The following is a 13,932-nucleotide window of genomic DNA, read 5'->3' on the forward strand; positions in this document are numbered from 1 at the left end:
AACTTATGCTCTTCAGCCACATCTTCCTGGTAGGTGTTCCAGGAATAGCTTGTGCTGAGCTCTGCCCAAGGCCTGGTGCATTGACTTAGAAACTCTTCCAGGTCATATGGCACATTCCCTGCCTCTGTACAAATCCTCTCAGAACCAGAGACTTCTGACCTTCAAGCCTACTCAGCATAGCCCCTAAAGCAGTAGTTCTCAAAGTGTGGTCCCCAGACTAACAGTAGCCATACCACCAGGGAACATGTTTGAGATGCAAATTCTCAGGCCCACCCCAGCCTATTACAGGTGATTTTCATTAAAGTTTGAGATTCATTGGCCTAGACTTTGCAAACTAGTTTAACTTAAACTGCTTTCCCAACCTTCCCATTCTCTGGCTACTTCTTCCTTACTACACAGAAGATAAAAAGGAAGGCAAAACCATATTGGTGGGGAGAATATATGAAGCCCTGTTTCTTAGTTAGAAGGGATTCCCTTTCCACTTTACTCTTTGGATTTCTCTTTTCTGACCAATCATTTCGAATGGGACCTGTGGCTGGTCTAACTTGATTTACATTTAGTACTTATTTCTCCAATGGCTTGCTGCTACTGGTAAAAGCTTCGGTACACAAAACAGAACTTTTGGAATACAATATGAACAAGCATTTTGAACGGAGATTTAATTTCATTACAGTCACTGGCATGGTGTGTTTTACAGCTCTGATTCCAGTTCCAGTTGTGAAGACTCAGGGAAGGCAAACAGATTTCAGAAAATAAATAAATAAAGGGCAGAGAGTGGGAGAGATACTCCCCAAGTGGCAGATCAAGGCTAGAGAGCTGAATTAGTCAGGCAGTTTTATAGCAAGGGGAGAAGGAAAATGCAGCACTGGAGCATAATTAAGCTGTGGAGCCCTCACCAGGGAAGGAGGGGGCTGGGCCACAGCAGGGCTGGCTGAGGGCCCAGACAGGAGAGACCAGGGACCAGAGGGAGCTCTGCGGGAGAATCCCAGAGGCCCGGTCAGGGCCAGGGGCTCAGGTCTAAGGGCCAGAGATGATTACCAAAGGACTTCCCTTGCCAGCCAGAGTGATGGTTCCATAAAAGGCTCACAGAGAGAGGAGTCAGCACTCTCCCTACGTACCTGCCAGTGTGAGAGAGGTGACAGGAACAGAGTTTGAAATGAACCCCTGCCTCCCTCCCATTGCCCTCAGGCCTCCCCTGGACCCCACCGGGCTTCATGCAGCTTGGTCCCTTTCCCCAGCTAGTGGGACAAGACTGCTTCCCTCCAGCCCATGCCAGGCATAAGGCCTCCCTACAGAAAGCCACTCTCCCTTTTGGGCTTTGTTGGCTCTCTCCTTCTTTCTCTTCCTGGGGTCTTACCAGGAGCCTGAGTGGACTGGACCCCCCCTAGGGCTGGCATCTTGGTCAGCAGAGAGCACGTGTGCTGGGTGATTTCTGTTTTCCCAACCTGATGGATGTGGGTCAGCCGCCTCTTGGCTCCTACCTGGCAAGCATCCCAAAGCATTTCAGGGGGAAGGAGAGGGAAGCTGTAGCCACCTGGGGGGATGGGATGGGGGCACCTCTGGTGGGGCTGGGGATGCACCCCAGATGAGGCAGGAGTGTGCTGTTAGCTCACCCAAAGCTGACTCCCCCCAGGGGTGCTCTTGATGCTAGCTGGCCACAGTGCCAATCTTCAGCTGTGAGTCAAGGAGATGCACTCCCCTGGTATGCTGGGTTCAGAGGGAAGAACATCTAACTTATGGGCACAGAACTCGCCGAGCAGCTTGCCAGCTCCCCCAGCTGGGGCTGGTCCCAAATGTATGTATGTTTTGGGGGTGGTAGATACTTAAATGGTATGATACATGGGTTATGTGCATTTGCCAAAAGTCATCAAATGGTGCACTTAGGATTTCTGCATTTCTTTATATGAAAATTCTACTTAAAATAAGAACTATAAGCAAACATTGAGATACACGCTAACTTTTTTTCCAGGAAAGTGTTCTGATGTCCACAACTTACTTTGAAATGCATATAAAAAATTAGATGGCTTGGCAGATGGATGAAAAGAATAGATGAATAGGAGATGAATAAAATATAATAAACTGTAAAATGTAGAATCTGGTTGATGTCTACATGAGTATTAACTGTATAGTACTTCCAATTTTTTGTGAGTTTAAAATTCTTCCATAATGAAAAATTGGGAAAAATAATACTCCCTTGGAATATATATAATTATGGAAATTAGTATCATTTGCTCTTTTTTTTTTAATTTTCTGTTGGACTTATTTATTTATTTATTTATTTATTTATTTTATTTATTTATGATAGTCACAGAGAGAGAGAGAGAGGCAGAGACACAGGCAGAGGGAGAAGTAGGCTCCATGCACTGGAAGCCCGACGTGGGATTCGATCCCGGGTCTCCAGGATCGCGCCCTGGGCCAAAGGCAGGCGCTAAACTGCTGCGCCACCCAGGGATCCCTCATTTGCTCTTTTTAACATTTTATTTATTTATTTGAGACAGAGAGAGAGCATACATGAACAAGCAGGGGGAGTGAGGCAGAGGGAGGGGGAGAGAGAGTATCCTTAAGCAGTCTCCTTGCTTAGCAAAGAGCCCGATGTGCGGCTCAGTCCCAGAATCCTGAGATCATGACCCAAGCCAAAGGCAGATGCTTAATCAACTGAGCCACCTAGGCACCCCAGAAATTAGTATCATTTGTAAAGTCTAAGCACATGGGGTTGTTAGGCTCTGTCATATCTATATTTAACTCAGTAATCTAACCCCTGGGAAAAAATGGACAGATCTCAGAAGATGACAGACTATTCTAAACTCAACCAAGTAGCATCATAACTTCTGCCATTCTAAATGTGATATATTTGCTAGAGCATGTAAACACAGCCTCATGTAAATGGTATATTGCCATTAATTTGGTGAATGTCTTCTTTTCTATACTATTCAGAAAAGAGGATCTGAAAAAGTTCAAATTCATATGGAACAAACAACGATATTACATTTGTAATTTTGTTATAGGTCCATGTTAACTCACTTGCCCTCTGTCTTAATACAGTCTAAAGAGATCTGAATACCTATAAAACATCACATTGATTATATAAAAGAAATTATGCTAATCAGCCTGGATGAGCAAAAAGTATCTTGCATATTGGCAGCCTTGGTGATAGACAATCACTCACAACATAGGAGATAAACCCTATAAAGTTTGAGGGGCTTGGCATATCAATAAATTTCTTAGATGTCCATTGATTATGGGCATAATAAGTAATCCTATCCGAAGTAAAGGACAATGATTGCACCTTGAACCTCTCACCACAAGGAAGGACAGCACAACATCTGGTAGGCGTCTTCTGGTTATAGAGACAGTGCACTTGGGAATACTGCTCTGACTCATATATTAGATAATGTGAAGACTGACAGCTTTGAGTGGAATTCAATGTGGGAAGAGCTCTGCAACAGGTCTCTAACTATAGTGCAAGCAACTCTGCTTCTTGGGCCATATGACCAGAGTACCCTATAGTATTAAAGGTAATGATGATGGGGAAAGATGCTAGGTGGAGTTCATGGCAAATCCCATGGGGTAAACATAATGCAGATCCCTGGAATTTCAGAACAGCACTGTGACATCTTTAGATAATTATATGCCTTTGGCAAACAACTGCCAGCAGGCTACTGGGTACTGGTAGAATTGGAATAAGCTGGTCATGGGACACCAAGTGAGCATGTGGCCACAACTGCTTATCATGAGCTGGGTTCTGTTAAACCCACCACATCCTAGGATCAATCAGGCCTAACAGGCCTCGTAAGGAAGTGATAAATCCAGCACAAGTAGGCCCGAAGGACTGGAGTAGCTATGGGGGGGGGGGGGGGCAAGACCTCCATGCTATCCACCACTATCTCACGGCTCTCTCTTCCTGTGCTCATACTATGATATATGGCACCGTCCCTTATGATCAGATGACATTGGAGGAAAAAGCCTGAGCTCAGTGCATGGATGGATTGCCACGGTCCATAGGTATCAGCTGAAAGTGAGTGCTAACCACACTACAGCCTGACTCACGATGGCCTTGAATGAAAGTGATGAGGGATAACTGCAGGGCTGAGACTGTCTTTGGGCCTGCATCACAATTCTACTTCTCCCCTGCCCACTCTTGCTTCCTTCCTCTCCCTTCCATACCTGTTGATCCAAAGATTACTTCTTAATTAACATCCTGCTTACTCACATCATCTCAGAGTCTGCTTCCTACCACAGTAGTGCCCTTTTTTTAAAAAATTCTTGATTCGTAAGACCTCTTTGTATATCAGGAATGTATCAACCCTTAGCTATAGGTACTGCAGATCTTTTTTCATAATCTGTCTTTTATCATTTAAATTTGCCTACACTGTCTTTTGCAAAACAAATAATTTGAATTCTTTTTGTAATCAAATCTGTTTATCTTTCCTTACATCAGTAGACAAAAGGACATCAGTAGATGTAAGGAAAGATAGTGACTTTGATGTACAGGCATTAACCCAAAAGGATAACCATGTTGTACTGTATTGTTATATTGTTCAGAGATAAAAGCAAGTTGTAGAATAATATAGAGAGCAGCATTTATCAAACTATTCCAATTATAGAACTCACTAAACTAATTAGCCTAAGGTGGGGCCCAGGAATCTGTATTTTTAAAACACTCGAGGCAATTCTATGATCTGATTCCTTTGTATATAAAGTAATACTTCAGTTTTGTAAAGAAAATAAAGGGAAGAGGAACTATCTGTTGGCTGTGTGTGTGTGTGTGTATACATACTATATAGAGAGAAGTGTATAAGGGTACACATCAGATTAATATTGGTTTTTCCAAGTGGATGGAACCAGAAAAAATGAAGAGATTATGTCTTTATATGCTTATGTTATTCTTATTACAATGGTAATGAATTACTCATGACATTTTAAGAAATCCAGTAAATATTTTTTAAAGATTTATTTATTTATTTATTCATGAGAGACACAGAGAGAGAGGCAGAGACACAGGCAGAGGGAGAAGCAGGCTCCATGCAGGGAGCCCGACATGGGACTCCATCCCGGGTCTCCAGGATCAGGCCCCGGGCTGAAGGCAGCGCTAAACCTCTGAGCCACCGGGCTGCCCAAAATCCAGTAAATTGTTAAAGCGATCTTCAAATTGCCTTTTGTCCTTTTAAGAGAATAAGATAAAGAAGAAAAAGACACATTCAGAAGAGTGTCTTAGTTCTTGGCTAAGCTTCCCTGCAAGCTCCACCAAAGATCAGGAATTTCCCCTCTGTTAGGGTAGCTAAACCTGGCCAGTGGTGGATGAGGTTTATACCTATGTGACCATGAAATAGTTAATAGTTTCTATGTTAAAATTTTGATTCACACCAAAAATAGTTTATACAGGTTGTGTAACAGCTGCTGTTGCAATTATGTCTAATGGAAGGTTTTGATTCACACCGAAAACACTTACATGTGTTTTGAGTGGCTAAAACTTCTGGTTTCCTAGGAACTAACTACACAAGTCTCCCCTGGGGACTCTGAAATCATCCTTCTTACTTTTGCCTGTTTCACTGCCTTGGAAACATTCAAAACAGATTGCTGATCTGCTTCTAGGCACTGAGTTTTTGAGACTTGCTTGTCCCTTTTATTTAGAAAAAAATGTTTTTCTGATTATACAAGTGATTACATGCTCACTGTAGAAAATTTGAAAAAGACAGTAAAGCCCAAAAAGAAACAAGAAAATTCATTCATAACCCTACCACTCAGAGGCAACCACTGCTAACCTTCTGGCATATTTCCTTCCAATTTTGTTTCCATGTACTTTTTACATAGGTGAGCTCATCCTGGGCATATACTTTTATACACTACTTTTATCATGTAATGCGATAAACAATTTCCCACAATTTCGCACAATCATAAACTGTGCGTTTATGATTCCATTTATTTGTTGCACTCTAATTCACTATTCCCTTTATTCAACAGTTGTTTCTTTTTTTAAAATTTGAACTCAATTAGCCAACATATAGTACATCATTAGTTCCAGATGTAGTGTTCGATAGTTTATCAGTTGCATATAGCACCCAGTGCTCATCACATTATGTGCCCTCTTTAATGCCCATCAACAATTGTTTCTATTGTTTTACTGTTTTAAGTACATTGAAGTTTGTATCTTCAGGAATAAAAACTATTTGAATTTTAAATCATTGTTCATTTGTAATGCTGATGATTGCATAGACTAACAATTATACTCCATTAGGATACTTACAACTTTTCACCTTGTAATCATCACAGTGAATTGCAGGATCTCTTCCCAGTAAGAAGTGGCTCTCCTGAAAATAGGAGACAAGGAAATAAATGAAATCATAGTTCCAATGACAGAAAGGACATATATGTTACCTTAAAACACAAAGGTACTGAAATTCCCAAACAGCAACAACAGTGGTATCTTTTATATTCAGCCAAAACTCCTATGTATCTGTGTCTTAGTTGTGCTTTGTTCTTATCTGAAGTGTTCAGTCAAAAAACTTTTCCATTTTGTTTTTTCTGGCAGAACACTTTTAAAGGGAAAAGGGCCAAAAGACACCTTGTCCAGTTGAGCTGTGCATTGTTAGCTGAGCAAATGCCATATAAGAGATTCTACTAAAGCTGGATTAGTTTCTAAAAAATCATGCTGGCAATTTAATTAGGGCTAAAGACCTAGGAGGTTTGGAAGGATATATATTTTCTCATTCTAATTTCACACCCCTCCAAACCTTTCTCAAAAATAAGACTGTAGTTGCTTTAAAATGCTCCAGAAAAAAAATCTGGTTCTGTGAAAAATAGATGAAACAGGATTCATAAAGTGTTTATAATTGTTGAAACTAGATGATGGGTATGGATTATATTATTCTCTCTATTCTTGGGTATGTTTAAAATTTTCTGAGAGAGAGAGAGAGAGAGAGAGAGAGAGAGAGAGAGAGAAACACTAAAAAGCATCCAATAGTCAAAAGTAAAACAAAATACCATAAGATGCCCATGCAAAAGGTAATATTTGATCTTATTTAGGCTAGAATATTCTCACCTGTAATTCACTTTCTAAAATAGCTAGGAAACTTAATAAACAGTTTTAAGGGGCACATTTGATTATGTAGTTTCTCGCCTATAATAATTTAGCTATTTGTGACAAATAGCAATCCTATTGGTCCCTATATCATTGATGATCTGATATTGCATTGCTCAGAAAATGTACTTTGGTTAATTATGACTGTCTTTCATACCTTGCAGAAGGAAAATTTAGATGAATGTGACTGACTTCAATTTTTCAGAGGGTAGCCGGCCTCACTACCATTTGCTGCACACACAAAGCAGGTAGATGTTCCAGCAGCATGGACAAAGCATGGCCTTTGAGTTGTCTGTCACATGTGGCCTCCTTTTAATGCTGGCTCCTTCAGCAGAACCAGTTATTCCACCCAGGTTGTCCAAGTCTCAAGTCCAGGATCCGGCATGTGATATTATGATGTATCTCTCTACTGGTCTTTCTTCCTCTCTAGAATTCCAGCTATTTCAAAGTCAAGATGTGTCTCATTCAGTGTTTGTTTTCATAGTGCCTGGTATAATCTCTTGAAATGGATAGGGAGCATCAATGTATGATATATGAACAAAAGAGTAGGTATGCAAAATTACTGGAACCAGAGCATGTGGACAGAGGGTTAAGATCTGGCTTATTTTTATGAGTTTTTACAGTCTTAAAGTTCCTTAACCTTTGTGAGTCTCAACTACAAAATGGGAATGACAATGCCAACCCTTCTTACTTCACAGTGTTATTGCAAGACTTAGATCAACTAAGGAGGTTGATCAAACCTTAGATCAACCTTAGATCAAACTAACTTAGATGAAAAGGAGTACATATGAAAGAATTTTGGAAAGCAAAAGGTGGGAAGGCCACCTGTGTTGTGTTAAGGAGGGAGACCAAATAGCATGGTGTTTATGGCTCCTATCATTGGGTTACTGTGAGAATAAAATGAGGTGATGTATGTAAAGCACTTGGCAAGATACCTAGGACAAATAGCTTTTCCAGAAATGGAAACAGGGAAGATTATTCTCTCATATGTGAAAAGGTTCATGCAACTGAGGGTGGTGGGACTATATGGGAGCTGACAAAATGGGCCAGATATCCTTTAAAATGACCATTTGACCTTTCTGATGTGACGGAGAGCAATTTGGAATCCTCATCATGTTTAAATAGCAACAGACTCATACACAGTCTCTGTGGCTGGCTGGTGCTCTCACTGGGCCTGAGAACAGCTCCTCCGCATGTGTATGTATATGTTTATCTGTGTGTCTATGTGTATCTATGTATGTTTGTAGGAATGTATGTGTACTGGGCCTAAGGATTGCCCCCAAATAAAGGGCATGCATCTCTATATGTTTTCATATTTGTTATGTCTGTATGTACATGCATGGCATGTGTGTATATACATGTGTGTTAGTATTTGCATGTATGCTGTGTATTTGTATATGTCAATGTGTATATATGTGTACATATGTGTATCTTGATTAGTGTTGGTCACCTTGGCTGACATGAGTAGAAGGGTGAGTGGAAGCTGCAGGCCCTGCCAGGTCCCAAGCTGGACTAGCCTGCATCTTTGTGAGTAGGGCTGTGAGGGAGGTGGTAAGGTATTGATATGAAAGCTATGTGAAGATTCTCAGCATGGCAGGTGGGTCTACCTTTGGGAGTGAGGTGTGATGAGTGTGAGGTAAAGGACAAGGAACAGGACATTTGAAGATCAGGAGCTATGATAGAAGACAAAATTACAGGCTGGTGAGGGTCTCACATGCAGGAGTAGGTCCTGCCTCAGGGCCTTCTACTCATGAACATGGGTAGAAGGGGAGAAGCAGCAGAGTGCCAATGGTGCAGAAGGGGTTAAGAGTCATATCTGCAGTAATTCCCAATTTCCACAGAGCTCCCTCATAGAATAGCACCCTGAAAACTGGGACCTAATGCTAATGAAACTAGATTTGACACTCTGAAGGCTCAAACCATATTCCACTTGAGTGAGATGCTGTGAAGAGGTGCAAAGTCACATTCTCTGGAAAATAAATTCAGCCTAAGGAAAATTGTAGCCTTGAGAACTCCACATTTGAGCAGCTAAACTGGCCTTTCCCCTAAATTCATATATGGATAATTTCACTTTATGCCTTATTCTAGATTATATATGACACCCAAGAGAAAAAGTGGAAAAGAACTTGAGGAACAATAAGTTACCTGAGCAATCTTCCATTTGCATTTTCTTCTTGTGCAATTTCAGTTGGAATGTGATGAAAGTTGTTGGTGGTAAGAGGCCCTTTTAAAACAGATTTTGGAAAAAATGTCTGGCAAATCGAACTCCAATAAAAAAAATACCAAAACATTGTCTGTAATCTCACCTCCCAGATCATTCATATTGGAAAACAGAATAATTTATATGCAAGGCTAGAAAGTTCGGACAGAAGAAGGTAAATTATGATAAGTGGCAGCCTTCTCTTTCCCCTCCACCAGAACCTCTTCTTGAAAATAACTACTTTTTATCAATTTCTTATAGTTCTTCCCAGAAAAAAAAATTTTACTCAATTTATTAGCACCATTTGTTTTATAGTTGCTTACTTCCTCCCCCTCAAAACATGTATTCACTTAGCTTCCAGGCTCCCAAGCTCCTGTGGTTTTCTTCCTCTCTCCTGGGAGGCATCTTCTCAGTTTCTTTTGTTGGTTCTTTCATCTTTCCCACACATTCCTGCCCGGAACATACTTGATAATGTTCTGCTTCCTCATCACTTGGGACTAGCAAATGGAAATATAGTTACATACCACTCTAACAAGGATAATCAGGTTCTGAGCCCAAAAGCTCACAATCTACCTATGGCACATTGTTTTCAGAGATGACTATGACAATCCCTCCAATCCTGCAAGCCTATTTGCCGTGTGATGCTGCTACTCCTCCCATCAAGAAAAAGTCTATTTTCATTGCCCTTTAATCTAGGCTGGCCCAGTGACTGGCTTTGACAAATAGAATGTTGCAGAAGAGATGTTGTTTAATATCTGAGATTAGGCCTGAAGAGGCCTCAGCAGCTTCTGTTTTTGCCCTTTGGAGAGTTACCCTACTGGCAATGGAGGAGAAGAAAGACATGTCACCTAATAATCAGAACCAAGATCCCAGACATGTGAATGGAGCCATCTTGGGACCTCCAGCCTCAGTTGAGCTGCCTCAGCTGATACCATGGGTAACAAAGACAGTTTCCTGAGCCCTGCCTGAACTTCTGAGCTTTAACATAGTGAGCAAATAAATGGTTATTTTGTTGCTATTTTGGGGTTGTTTGTTATATAGCAATTTATAAGAGAAATAATAGTGCAAAGAATCCATATTCAACCAATTGAACATTAGTCTGATTCTTCCAAGATATGGCTTATGTGTGTAAGTCCATACCTTTTACCACAGCTAGCCAGATGAGCCCTTACAAAGGGAGGACTCATTAGTCCTATTTGTTCTGACATCAGCTAAACAGAATTATTTTTCTTTCAATCTCTGCTCTTCAAAGTAATCAAAGACAAGTTCTTAAAAGTTAAAGATTTCAAAAATACTTTTTGGTGAGTTCATTGTATTCTGTTTAATTCAATTTAGAGGTGAAAATAGCACATTAACAGGACCAATGGTAATGCTGGGCATATTACAAGTCCCAACTTATCTAACCCCCAACAACTCACTTTAAATAATTAATGTTATTCCCATTTTATAAATAAGAAAATAGAGAGTTAGGTTAACTAAGTTGTGCTCAATGTCACACACACACAGCCGGAAAAAGTTGAAGGAGAGAATCACATTCAAGTTTTCTAATTCCATATATTTCATACTCTTAACCAGCATATATACTTCCCATTCATTAAGAAGGTGTCTGATCTTCCTTCTTAAGGTATCAAGACTATGCTATGATGAAAGGTGTCAGTATAGATGGAAAGAAAGGGTCATAGTAGCCTCACCTTGACTCCTCTCCACTGTTGTTCTCACTTCTTTCTCCTATCCCAGATGCCAGATGGAAAATTCCCTATTACCTGTACACACTCACAAGGCTTCCCTTTATTTGAGTTGAGTCTGAGCTCACTCAATGTGAAAAGCCTTTTCCCCTGTCAAAAACAATCAGTGGCAATTGTTCAACATAGCAGTTGCCTGAGGCAGTGACAATAGTTGGGGCAAACAACAAACTGTCCAAAAACTTAAAAGAAAGAGATGGAGAATGAGATGTACAAGGGAGCTTTGAAGAGTATCAACACATTCCTGGGAATTAAAAAGCCATGCACATGTTTAGGACTGTGTGCAAGACCAGGGAAGGGACCTGAGAAGGCTATAAGTTCTCACCTCTGGCTGACCTTGAGGCTTTGTATAAGTAGGAAGTGAAGCCTAAGACATCGTTGTCCTGACTATCAAAAGTGTGCCCCAACATGCACAAAGAGCCCCATAGCAAAGATTGGGAAGCTTATTTGTCCCAATCATTTAAGAAATCATTCTCTAATCAGTACCTGACCATTAATAATTAAGCAGAGACTTTAGTGCCATGCATAACAAAGAATACAGACCTCACAGATTTTGTTCAGAAAAGTAACTAAACAAACAAACAAAACAACAAATACTGTGGATGGAAGGATCCACTTTCAAAAGCTGTCACACTATATTATTTTAAACGCCTACCATTCAACAAAAATATGAGGAATACAAAAAAAGAGTACAGTCTATACATAGAGTAAAAAGCAGTAATCAGGAGCTGTTCTGGAAGGAGGCCTGGACATTGGATTTAATAGATGAAGACTTTAAACTATTTTAAATGTATTCAAGTAACTGAACTATGTCTTAACTAATATATGAGAATGATTTTTCATCAACTAGGGAATATCAATAAAGAGATAGAAATTATAAAAGAAGTGTCGAATAGAGTTGAAAATTATAAGAAGTGAAATAAAAAATTCAGAAGGCTCAAAGTAGATTTGAGCATGCAGAAGAATCAGTCAACTTAAAATAGATCAGTTACAATTATCCTATGTGAGAATCAGCAAGAAAAAACAATAAATAAGAGTAAACAGAGCCTCAGAGAAATGTGGGAAACCATTAAGCATACCAATACATAAATAGTGGAATTCCAGAAGGAGAAGAGAAAAGGGGCATAATATATATATATATATAAGAAAATGTCAAAAAATTTCTGAATGTGATTTAAAAAAAAAACAACAATATCTTAATTTATACATCCAAAATGCTCAACAAACTCCCAAGTATGATGAACTCAAAAAGATACATCATAACCAAACTGTCAAATGCTAAAGTCAAAGGGAGCATCTTGAAAGCAGGCAAGAAAAAAGTGACTCACACATGCAAGGGAACTTCAATAAGATTTACTGCTGATTTCACATCAAAAATCTTGGAGGCAAAAGGCAGTGGGATGACATATTCAAAACAATAATAAAAAAAGATAGGCAGTGAAGAATTCTATATCCAGCAAACCTATCCTTCAAAAATGAAAAAATTAAGACATTGCAAGATAAACAAAATTGAGAATTATGTGCTAGCAGATCTGCCCAACCAAAAATACTAGAAGCTGAAATGAAATGAATAATTACTTCAGGCTGAAGGCCATAGACAGTAACTTGAAGCAACATGAGGAGATAAAAAGCATAGTTAATGGTAACTACATAGGTAAATATAAAAGATAGTATAAATTTTTCTTGTAACCATTTCTCCTGTTTAATTTAAAGATATCTGCATAAACTACAATTATAAATCTACATTGATGAGAATACAATATATAAAGGTATAATTTATATGATAATGATAGTACAAAGAAGAGGGAGAGAGAATGGAGTTATACAGAAGCAAAGATTTTGTAAACTATTAAAATTATATTGGTATTAGTCCAAACAAGATTTTTATAAATTAAGATGTAAAATTTTAATTCCCAAGGCAAAGGACGCTATGCAGAAAATGAAGAGACAACACACAGAATAGGAAAAATTTTTGCAGACTTTATATCCAGAATATATGAATATGCAACTCAACAGAAACATGATAAATAACCCAATTTTAAAATGACCAAAGGAAATGAATATACATTTCTGCAGAGATATACAAATGCATGAAAAGATGCTCATATTTTATGATTATTTTTCATCTCTAATTATTACTGAGGGCATGCAAATCAAAATCACAATGAGATACTACTTTATACCCACCAGGATGGATATAATGACAAAGACAATAACAAATGTTGGTAAAGATATGGAGAAATTGGAATGCTCATATACAGCTGGTCAGAATGTAAAAGGGTGTAGCTGCTGTGTAAAAATGGTTTTGCAGTTTCTCAAAAGGTTAAATATAGATTTGCCATATGACCCAGCAATTCCAATTCTAGGTATACACACTCAAGAGAAATACAAATATTTGTCCATACAAAAACTTGCACATAAATGTTCATAGCAGCAGTATTCATAATAGGCAAAATGGAAACACTCCAAATATGCATCTATTAATGAATGAATAATCAAAATATGTTATATTCATATGGTGTCATATTTTTCAGCTATTAAAAAGGGATGAATTTCTGATATATGCAATAACAAACCTTGAAAATAACATGCTAAGTGAAAGAAGGCAAAAGCACAAGACCACAAATTATATGATTCCATCTATATGAGATGTCCAGAATAGATAATCTATGGAGACAGAAAACAAATTAGTAGTTGGTTAGAGATGGGGATGTAGAGAAGGGAATGAGGAAGGGAATGCTAATTGGTATGGGGTTTCTTTAGGGGATAAAGAAAATGTCCTAAAATTGTTGTGATTGGGTGGCTCAGTGGTTGAGTGTCTACCTTCAGCTCGGGTTGTGATCCGGGGGTCCTGGGATCGAATCCCACATCGGGCTCTCCACAGGGAGCCTACTTCTCCCTCTGCCTATGTC

The 13,932-nt window shown here is 39.2% G+C and overlaps 1 long non-coding RNA gene across 3 annotated transcripts; it reads right to left on the reverse strand.

Annotated features, from left to right (window-relative positions):
* Positions 1-4,938: 4,938 nt before the first annotated feature.
* LOC112649521 (uncharacterized) lies at positions 4,939-11,127 on the reverse strand. 3 transcript variants are annotated; one of them, XR_004813038.2, is made up of 6 exons: positions 10,970-11,127; positions 9,602-9,775; positions 9,224-9,302; positions 7,236-7,516; positions 6,245-6,308; positions 4,939-5,161 (listed from the first exon to the last, which is right to left on the reverse strand). It is a non-coding gene; the product is annotated as an uncharacterized LOC112649521 (long non-coding RNA). The 3 variants fall into 3 exon arrangements; XR_003129601.3 differs by lacking the exon at positions 7,236-7,516 and having other exon boundaries at positions 9,629-9,775; positions 10,970-11,104; XR_003129600.3 differs by lacking the exon at positions 7,236-7,516 and having other exon boundaries at positions 10,970-11,094.
* Positions 11,128-13,932: the final 2,805 nt, after the last annotated feature.

The sequence above is a fragment of the Canis lupus genome, chromosome X, assembly GCF_003254725.2.
Source record: "Canis lupus dingo isolate Sandy chromosome X, ASM325472v2, whole genome shotgun sequence".
Lineage (NCBI taxonomy): Eukaryota > Metazoa > Chordata > Mammalia > Carnivora > Canidae > Canis > Canis lupus.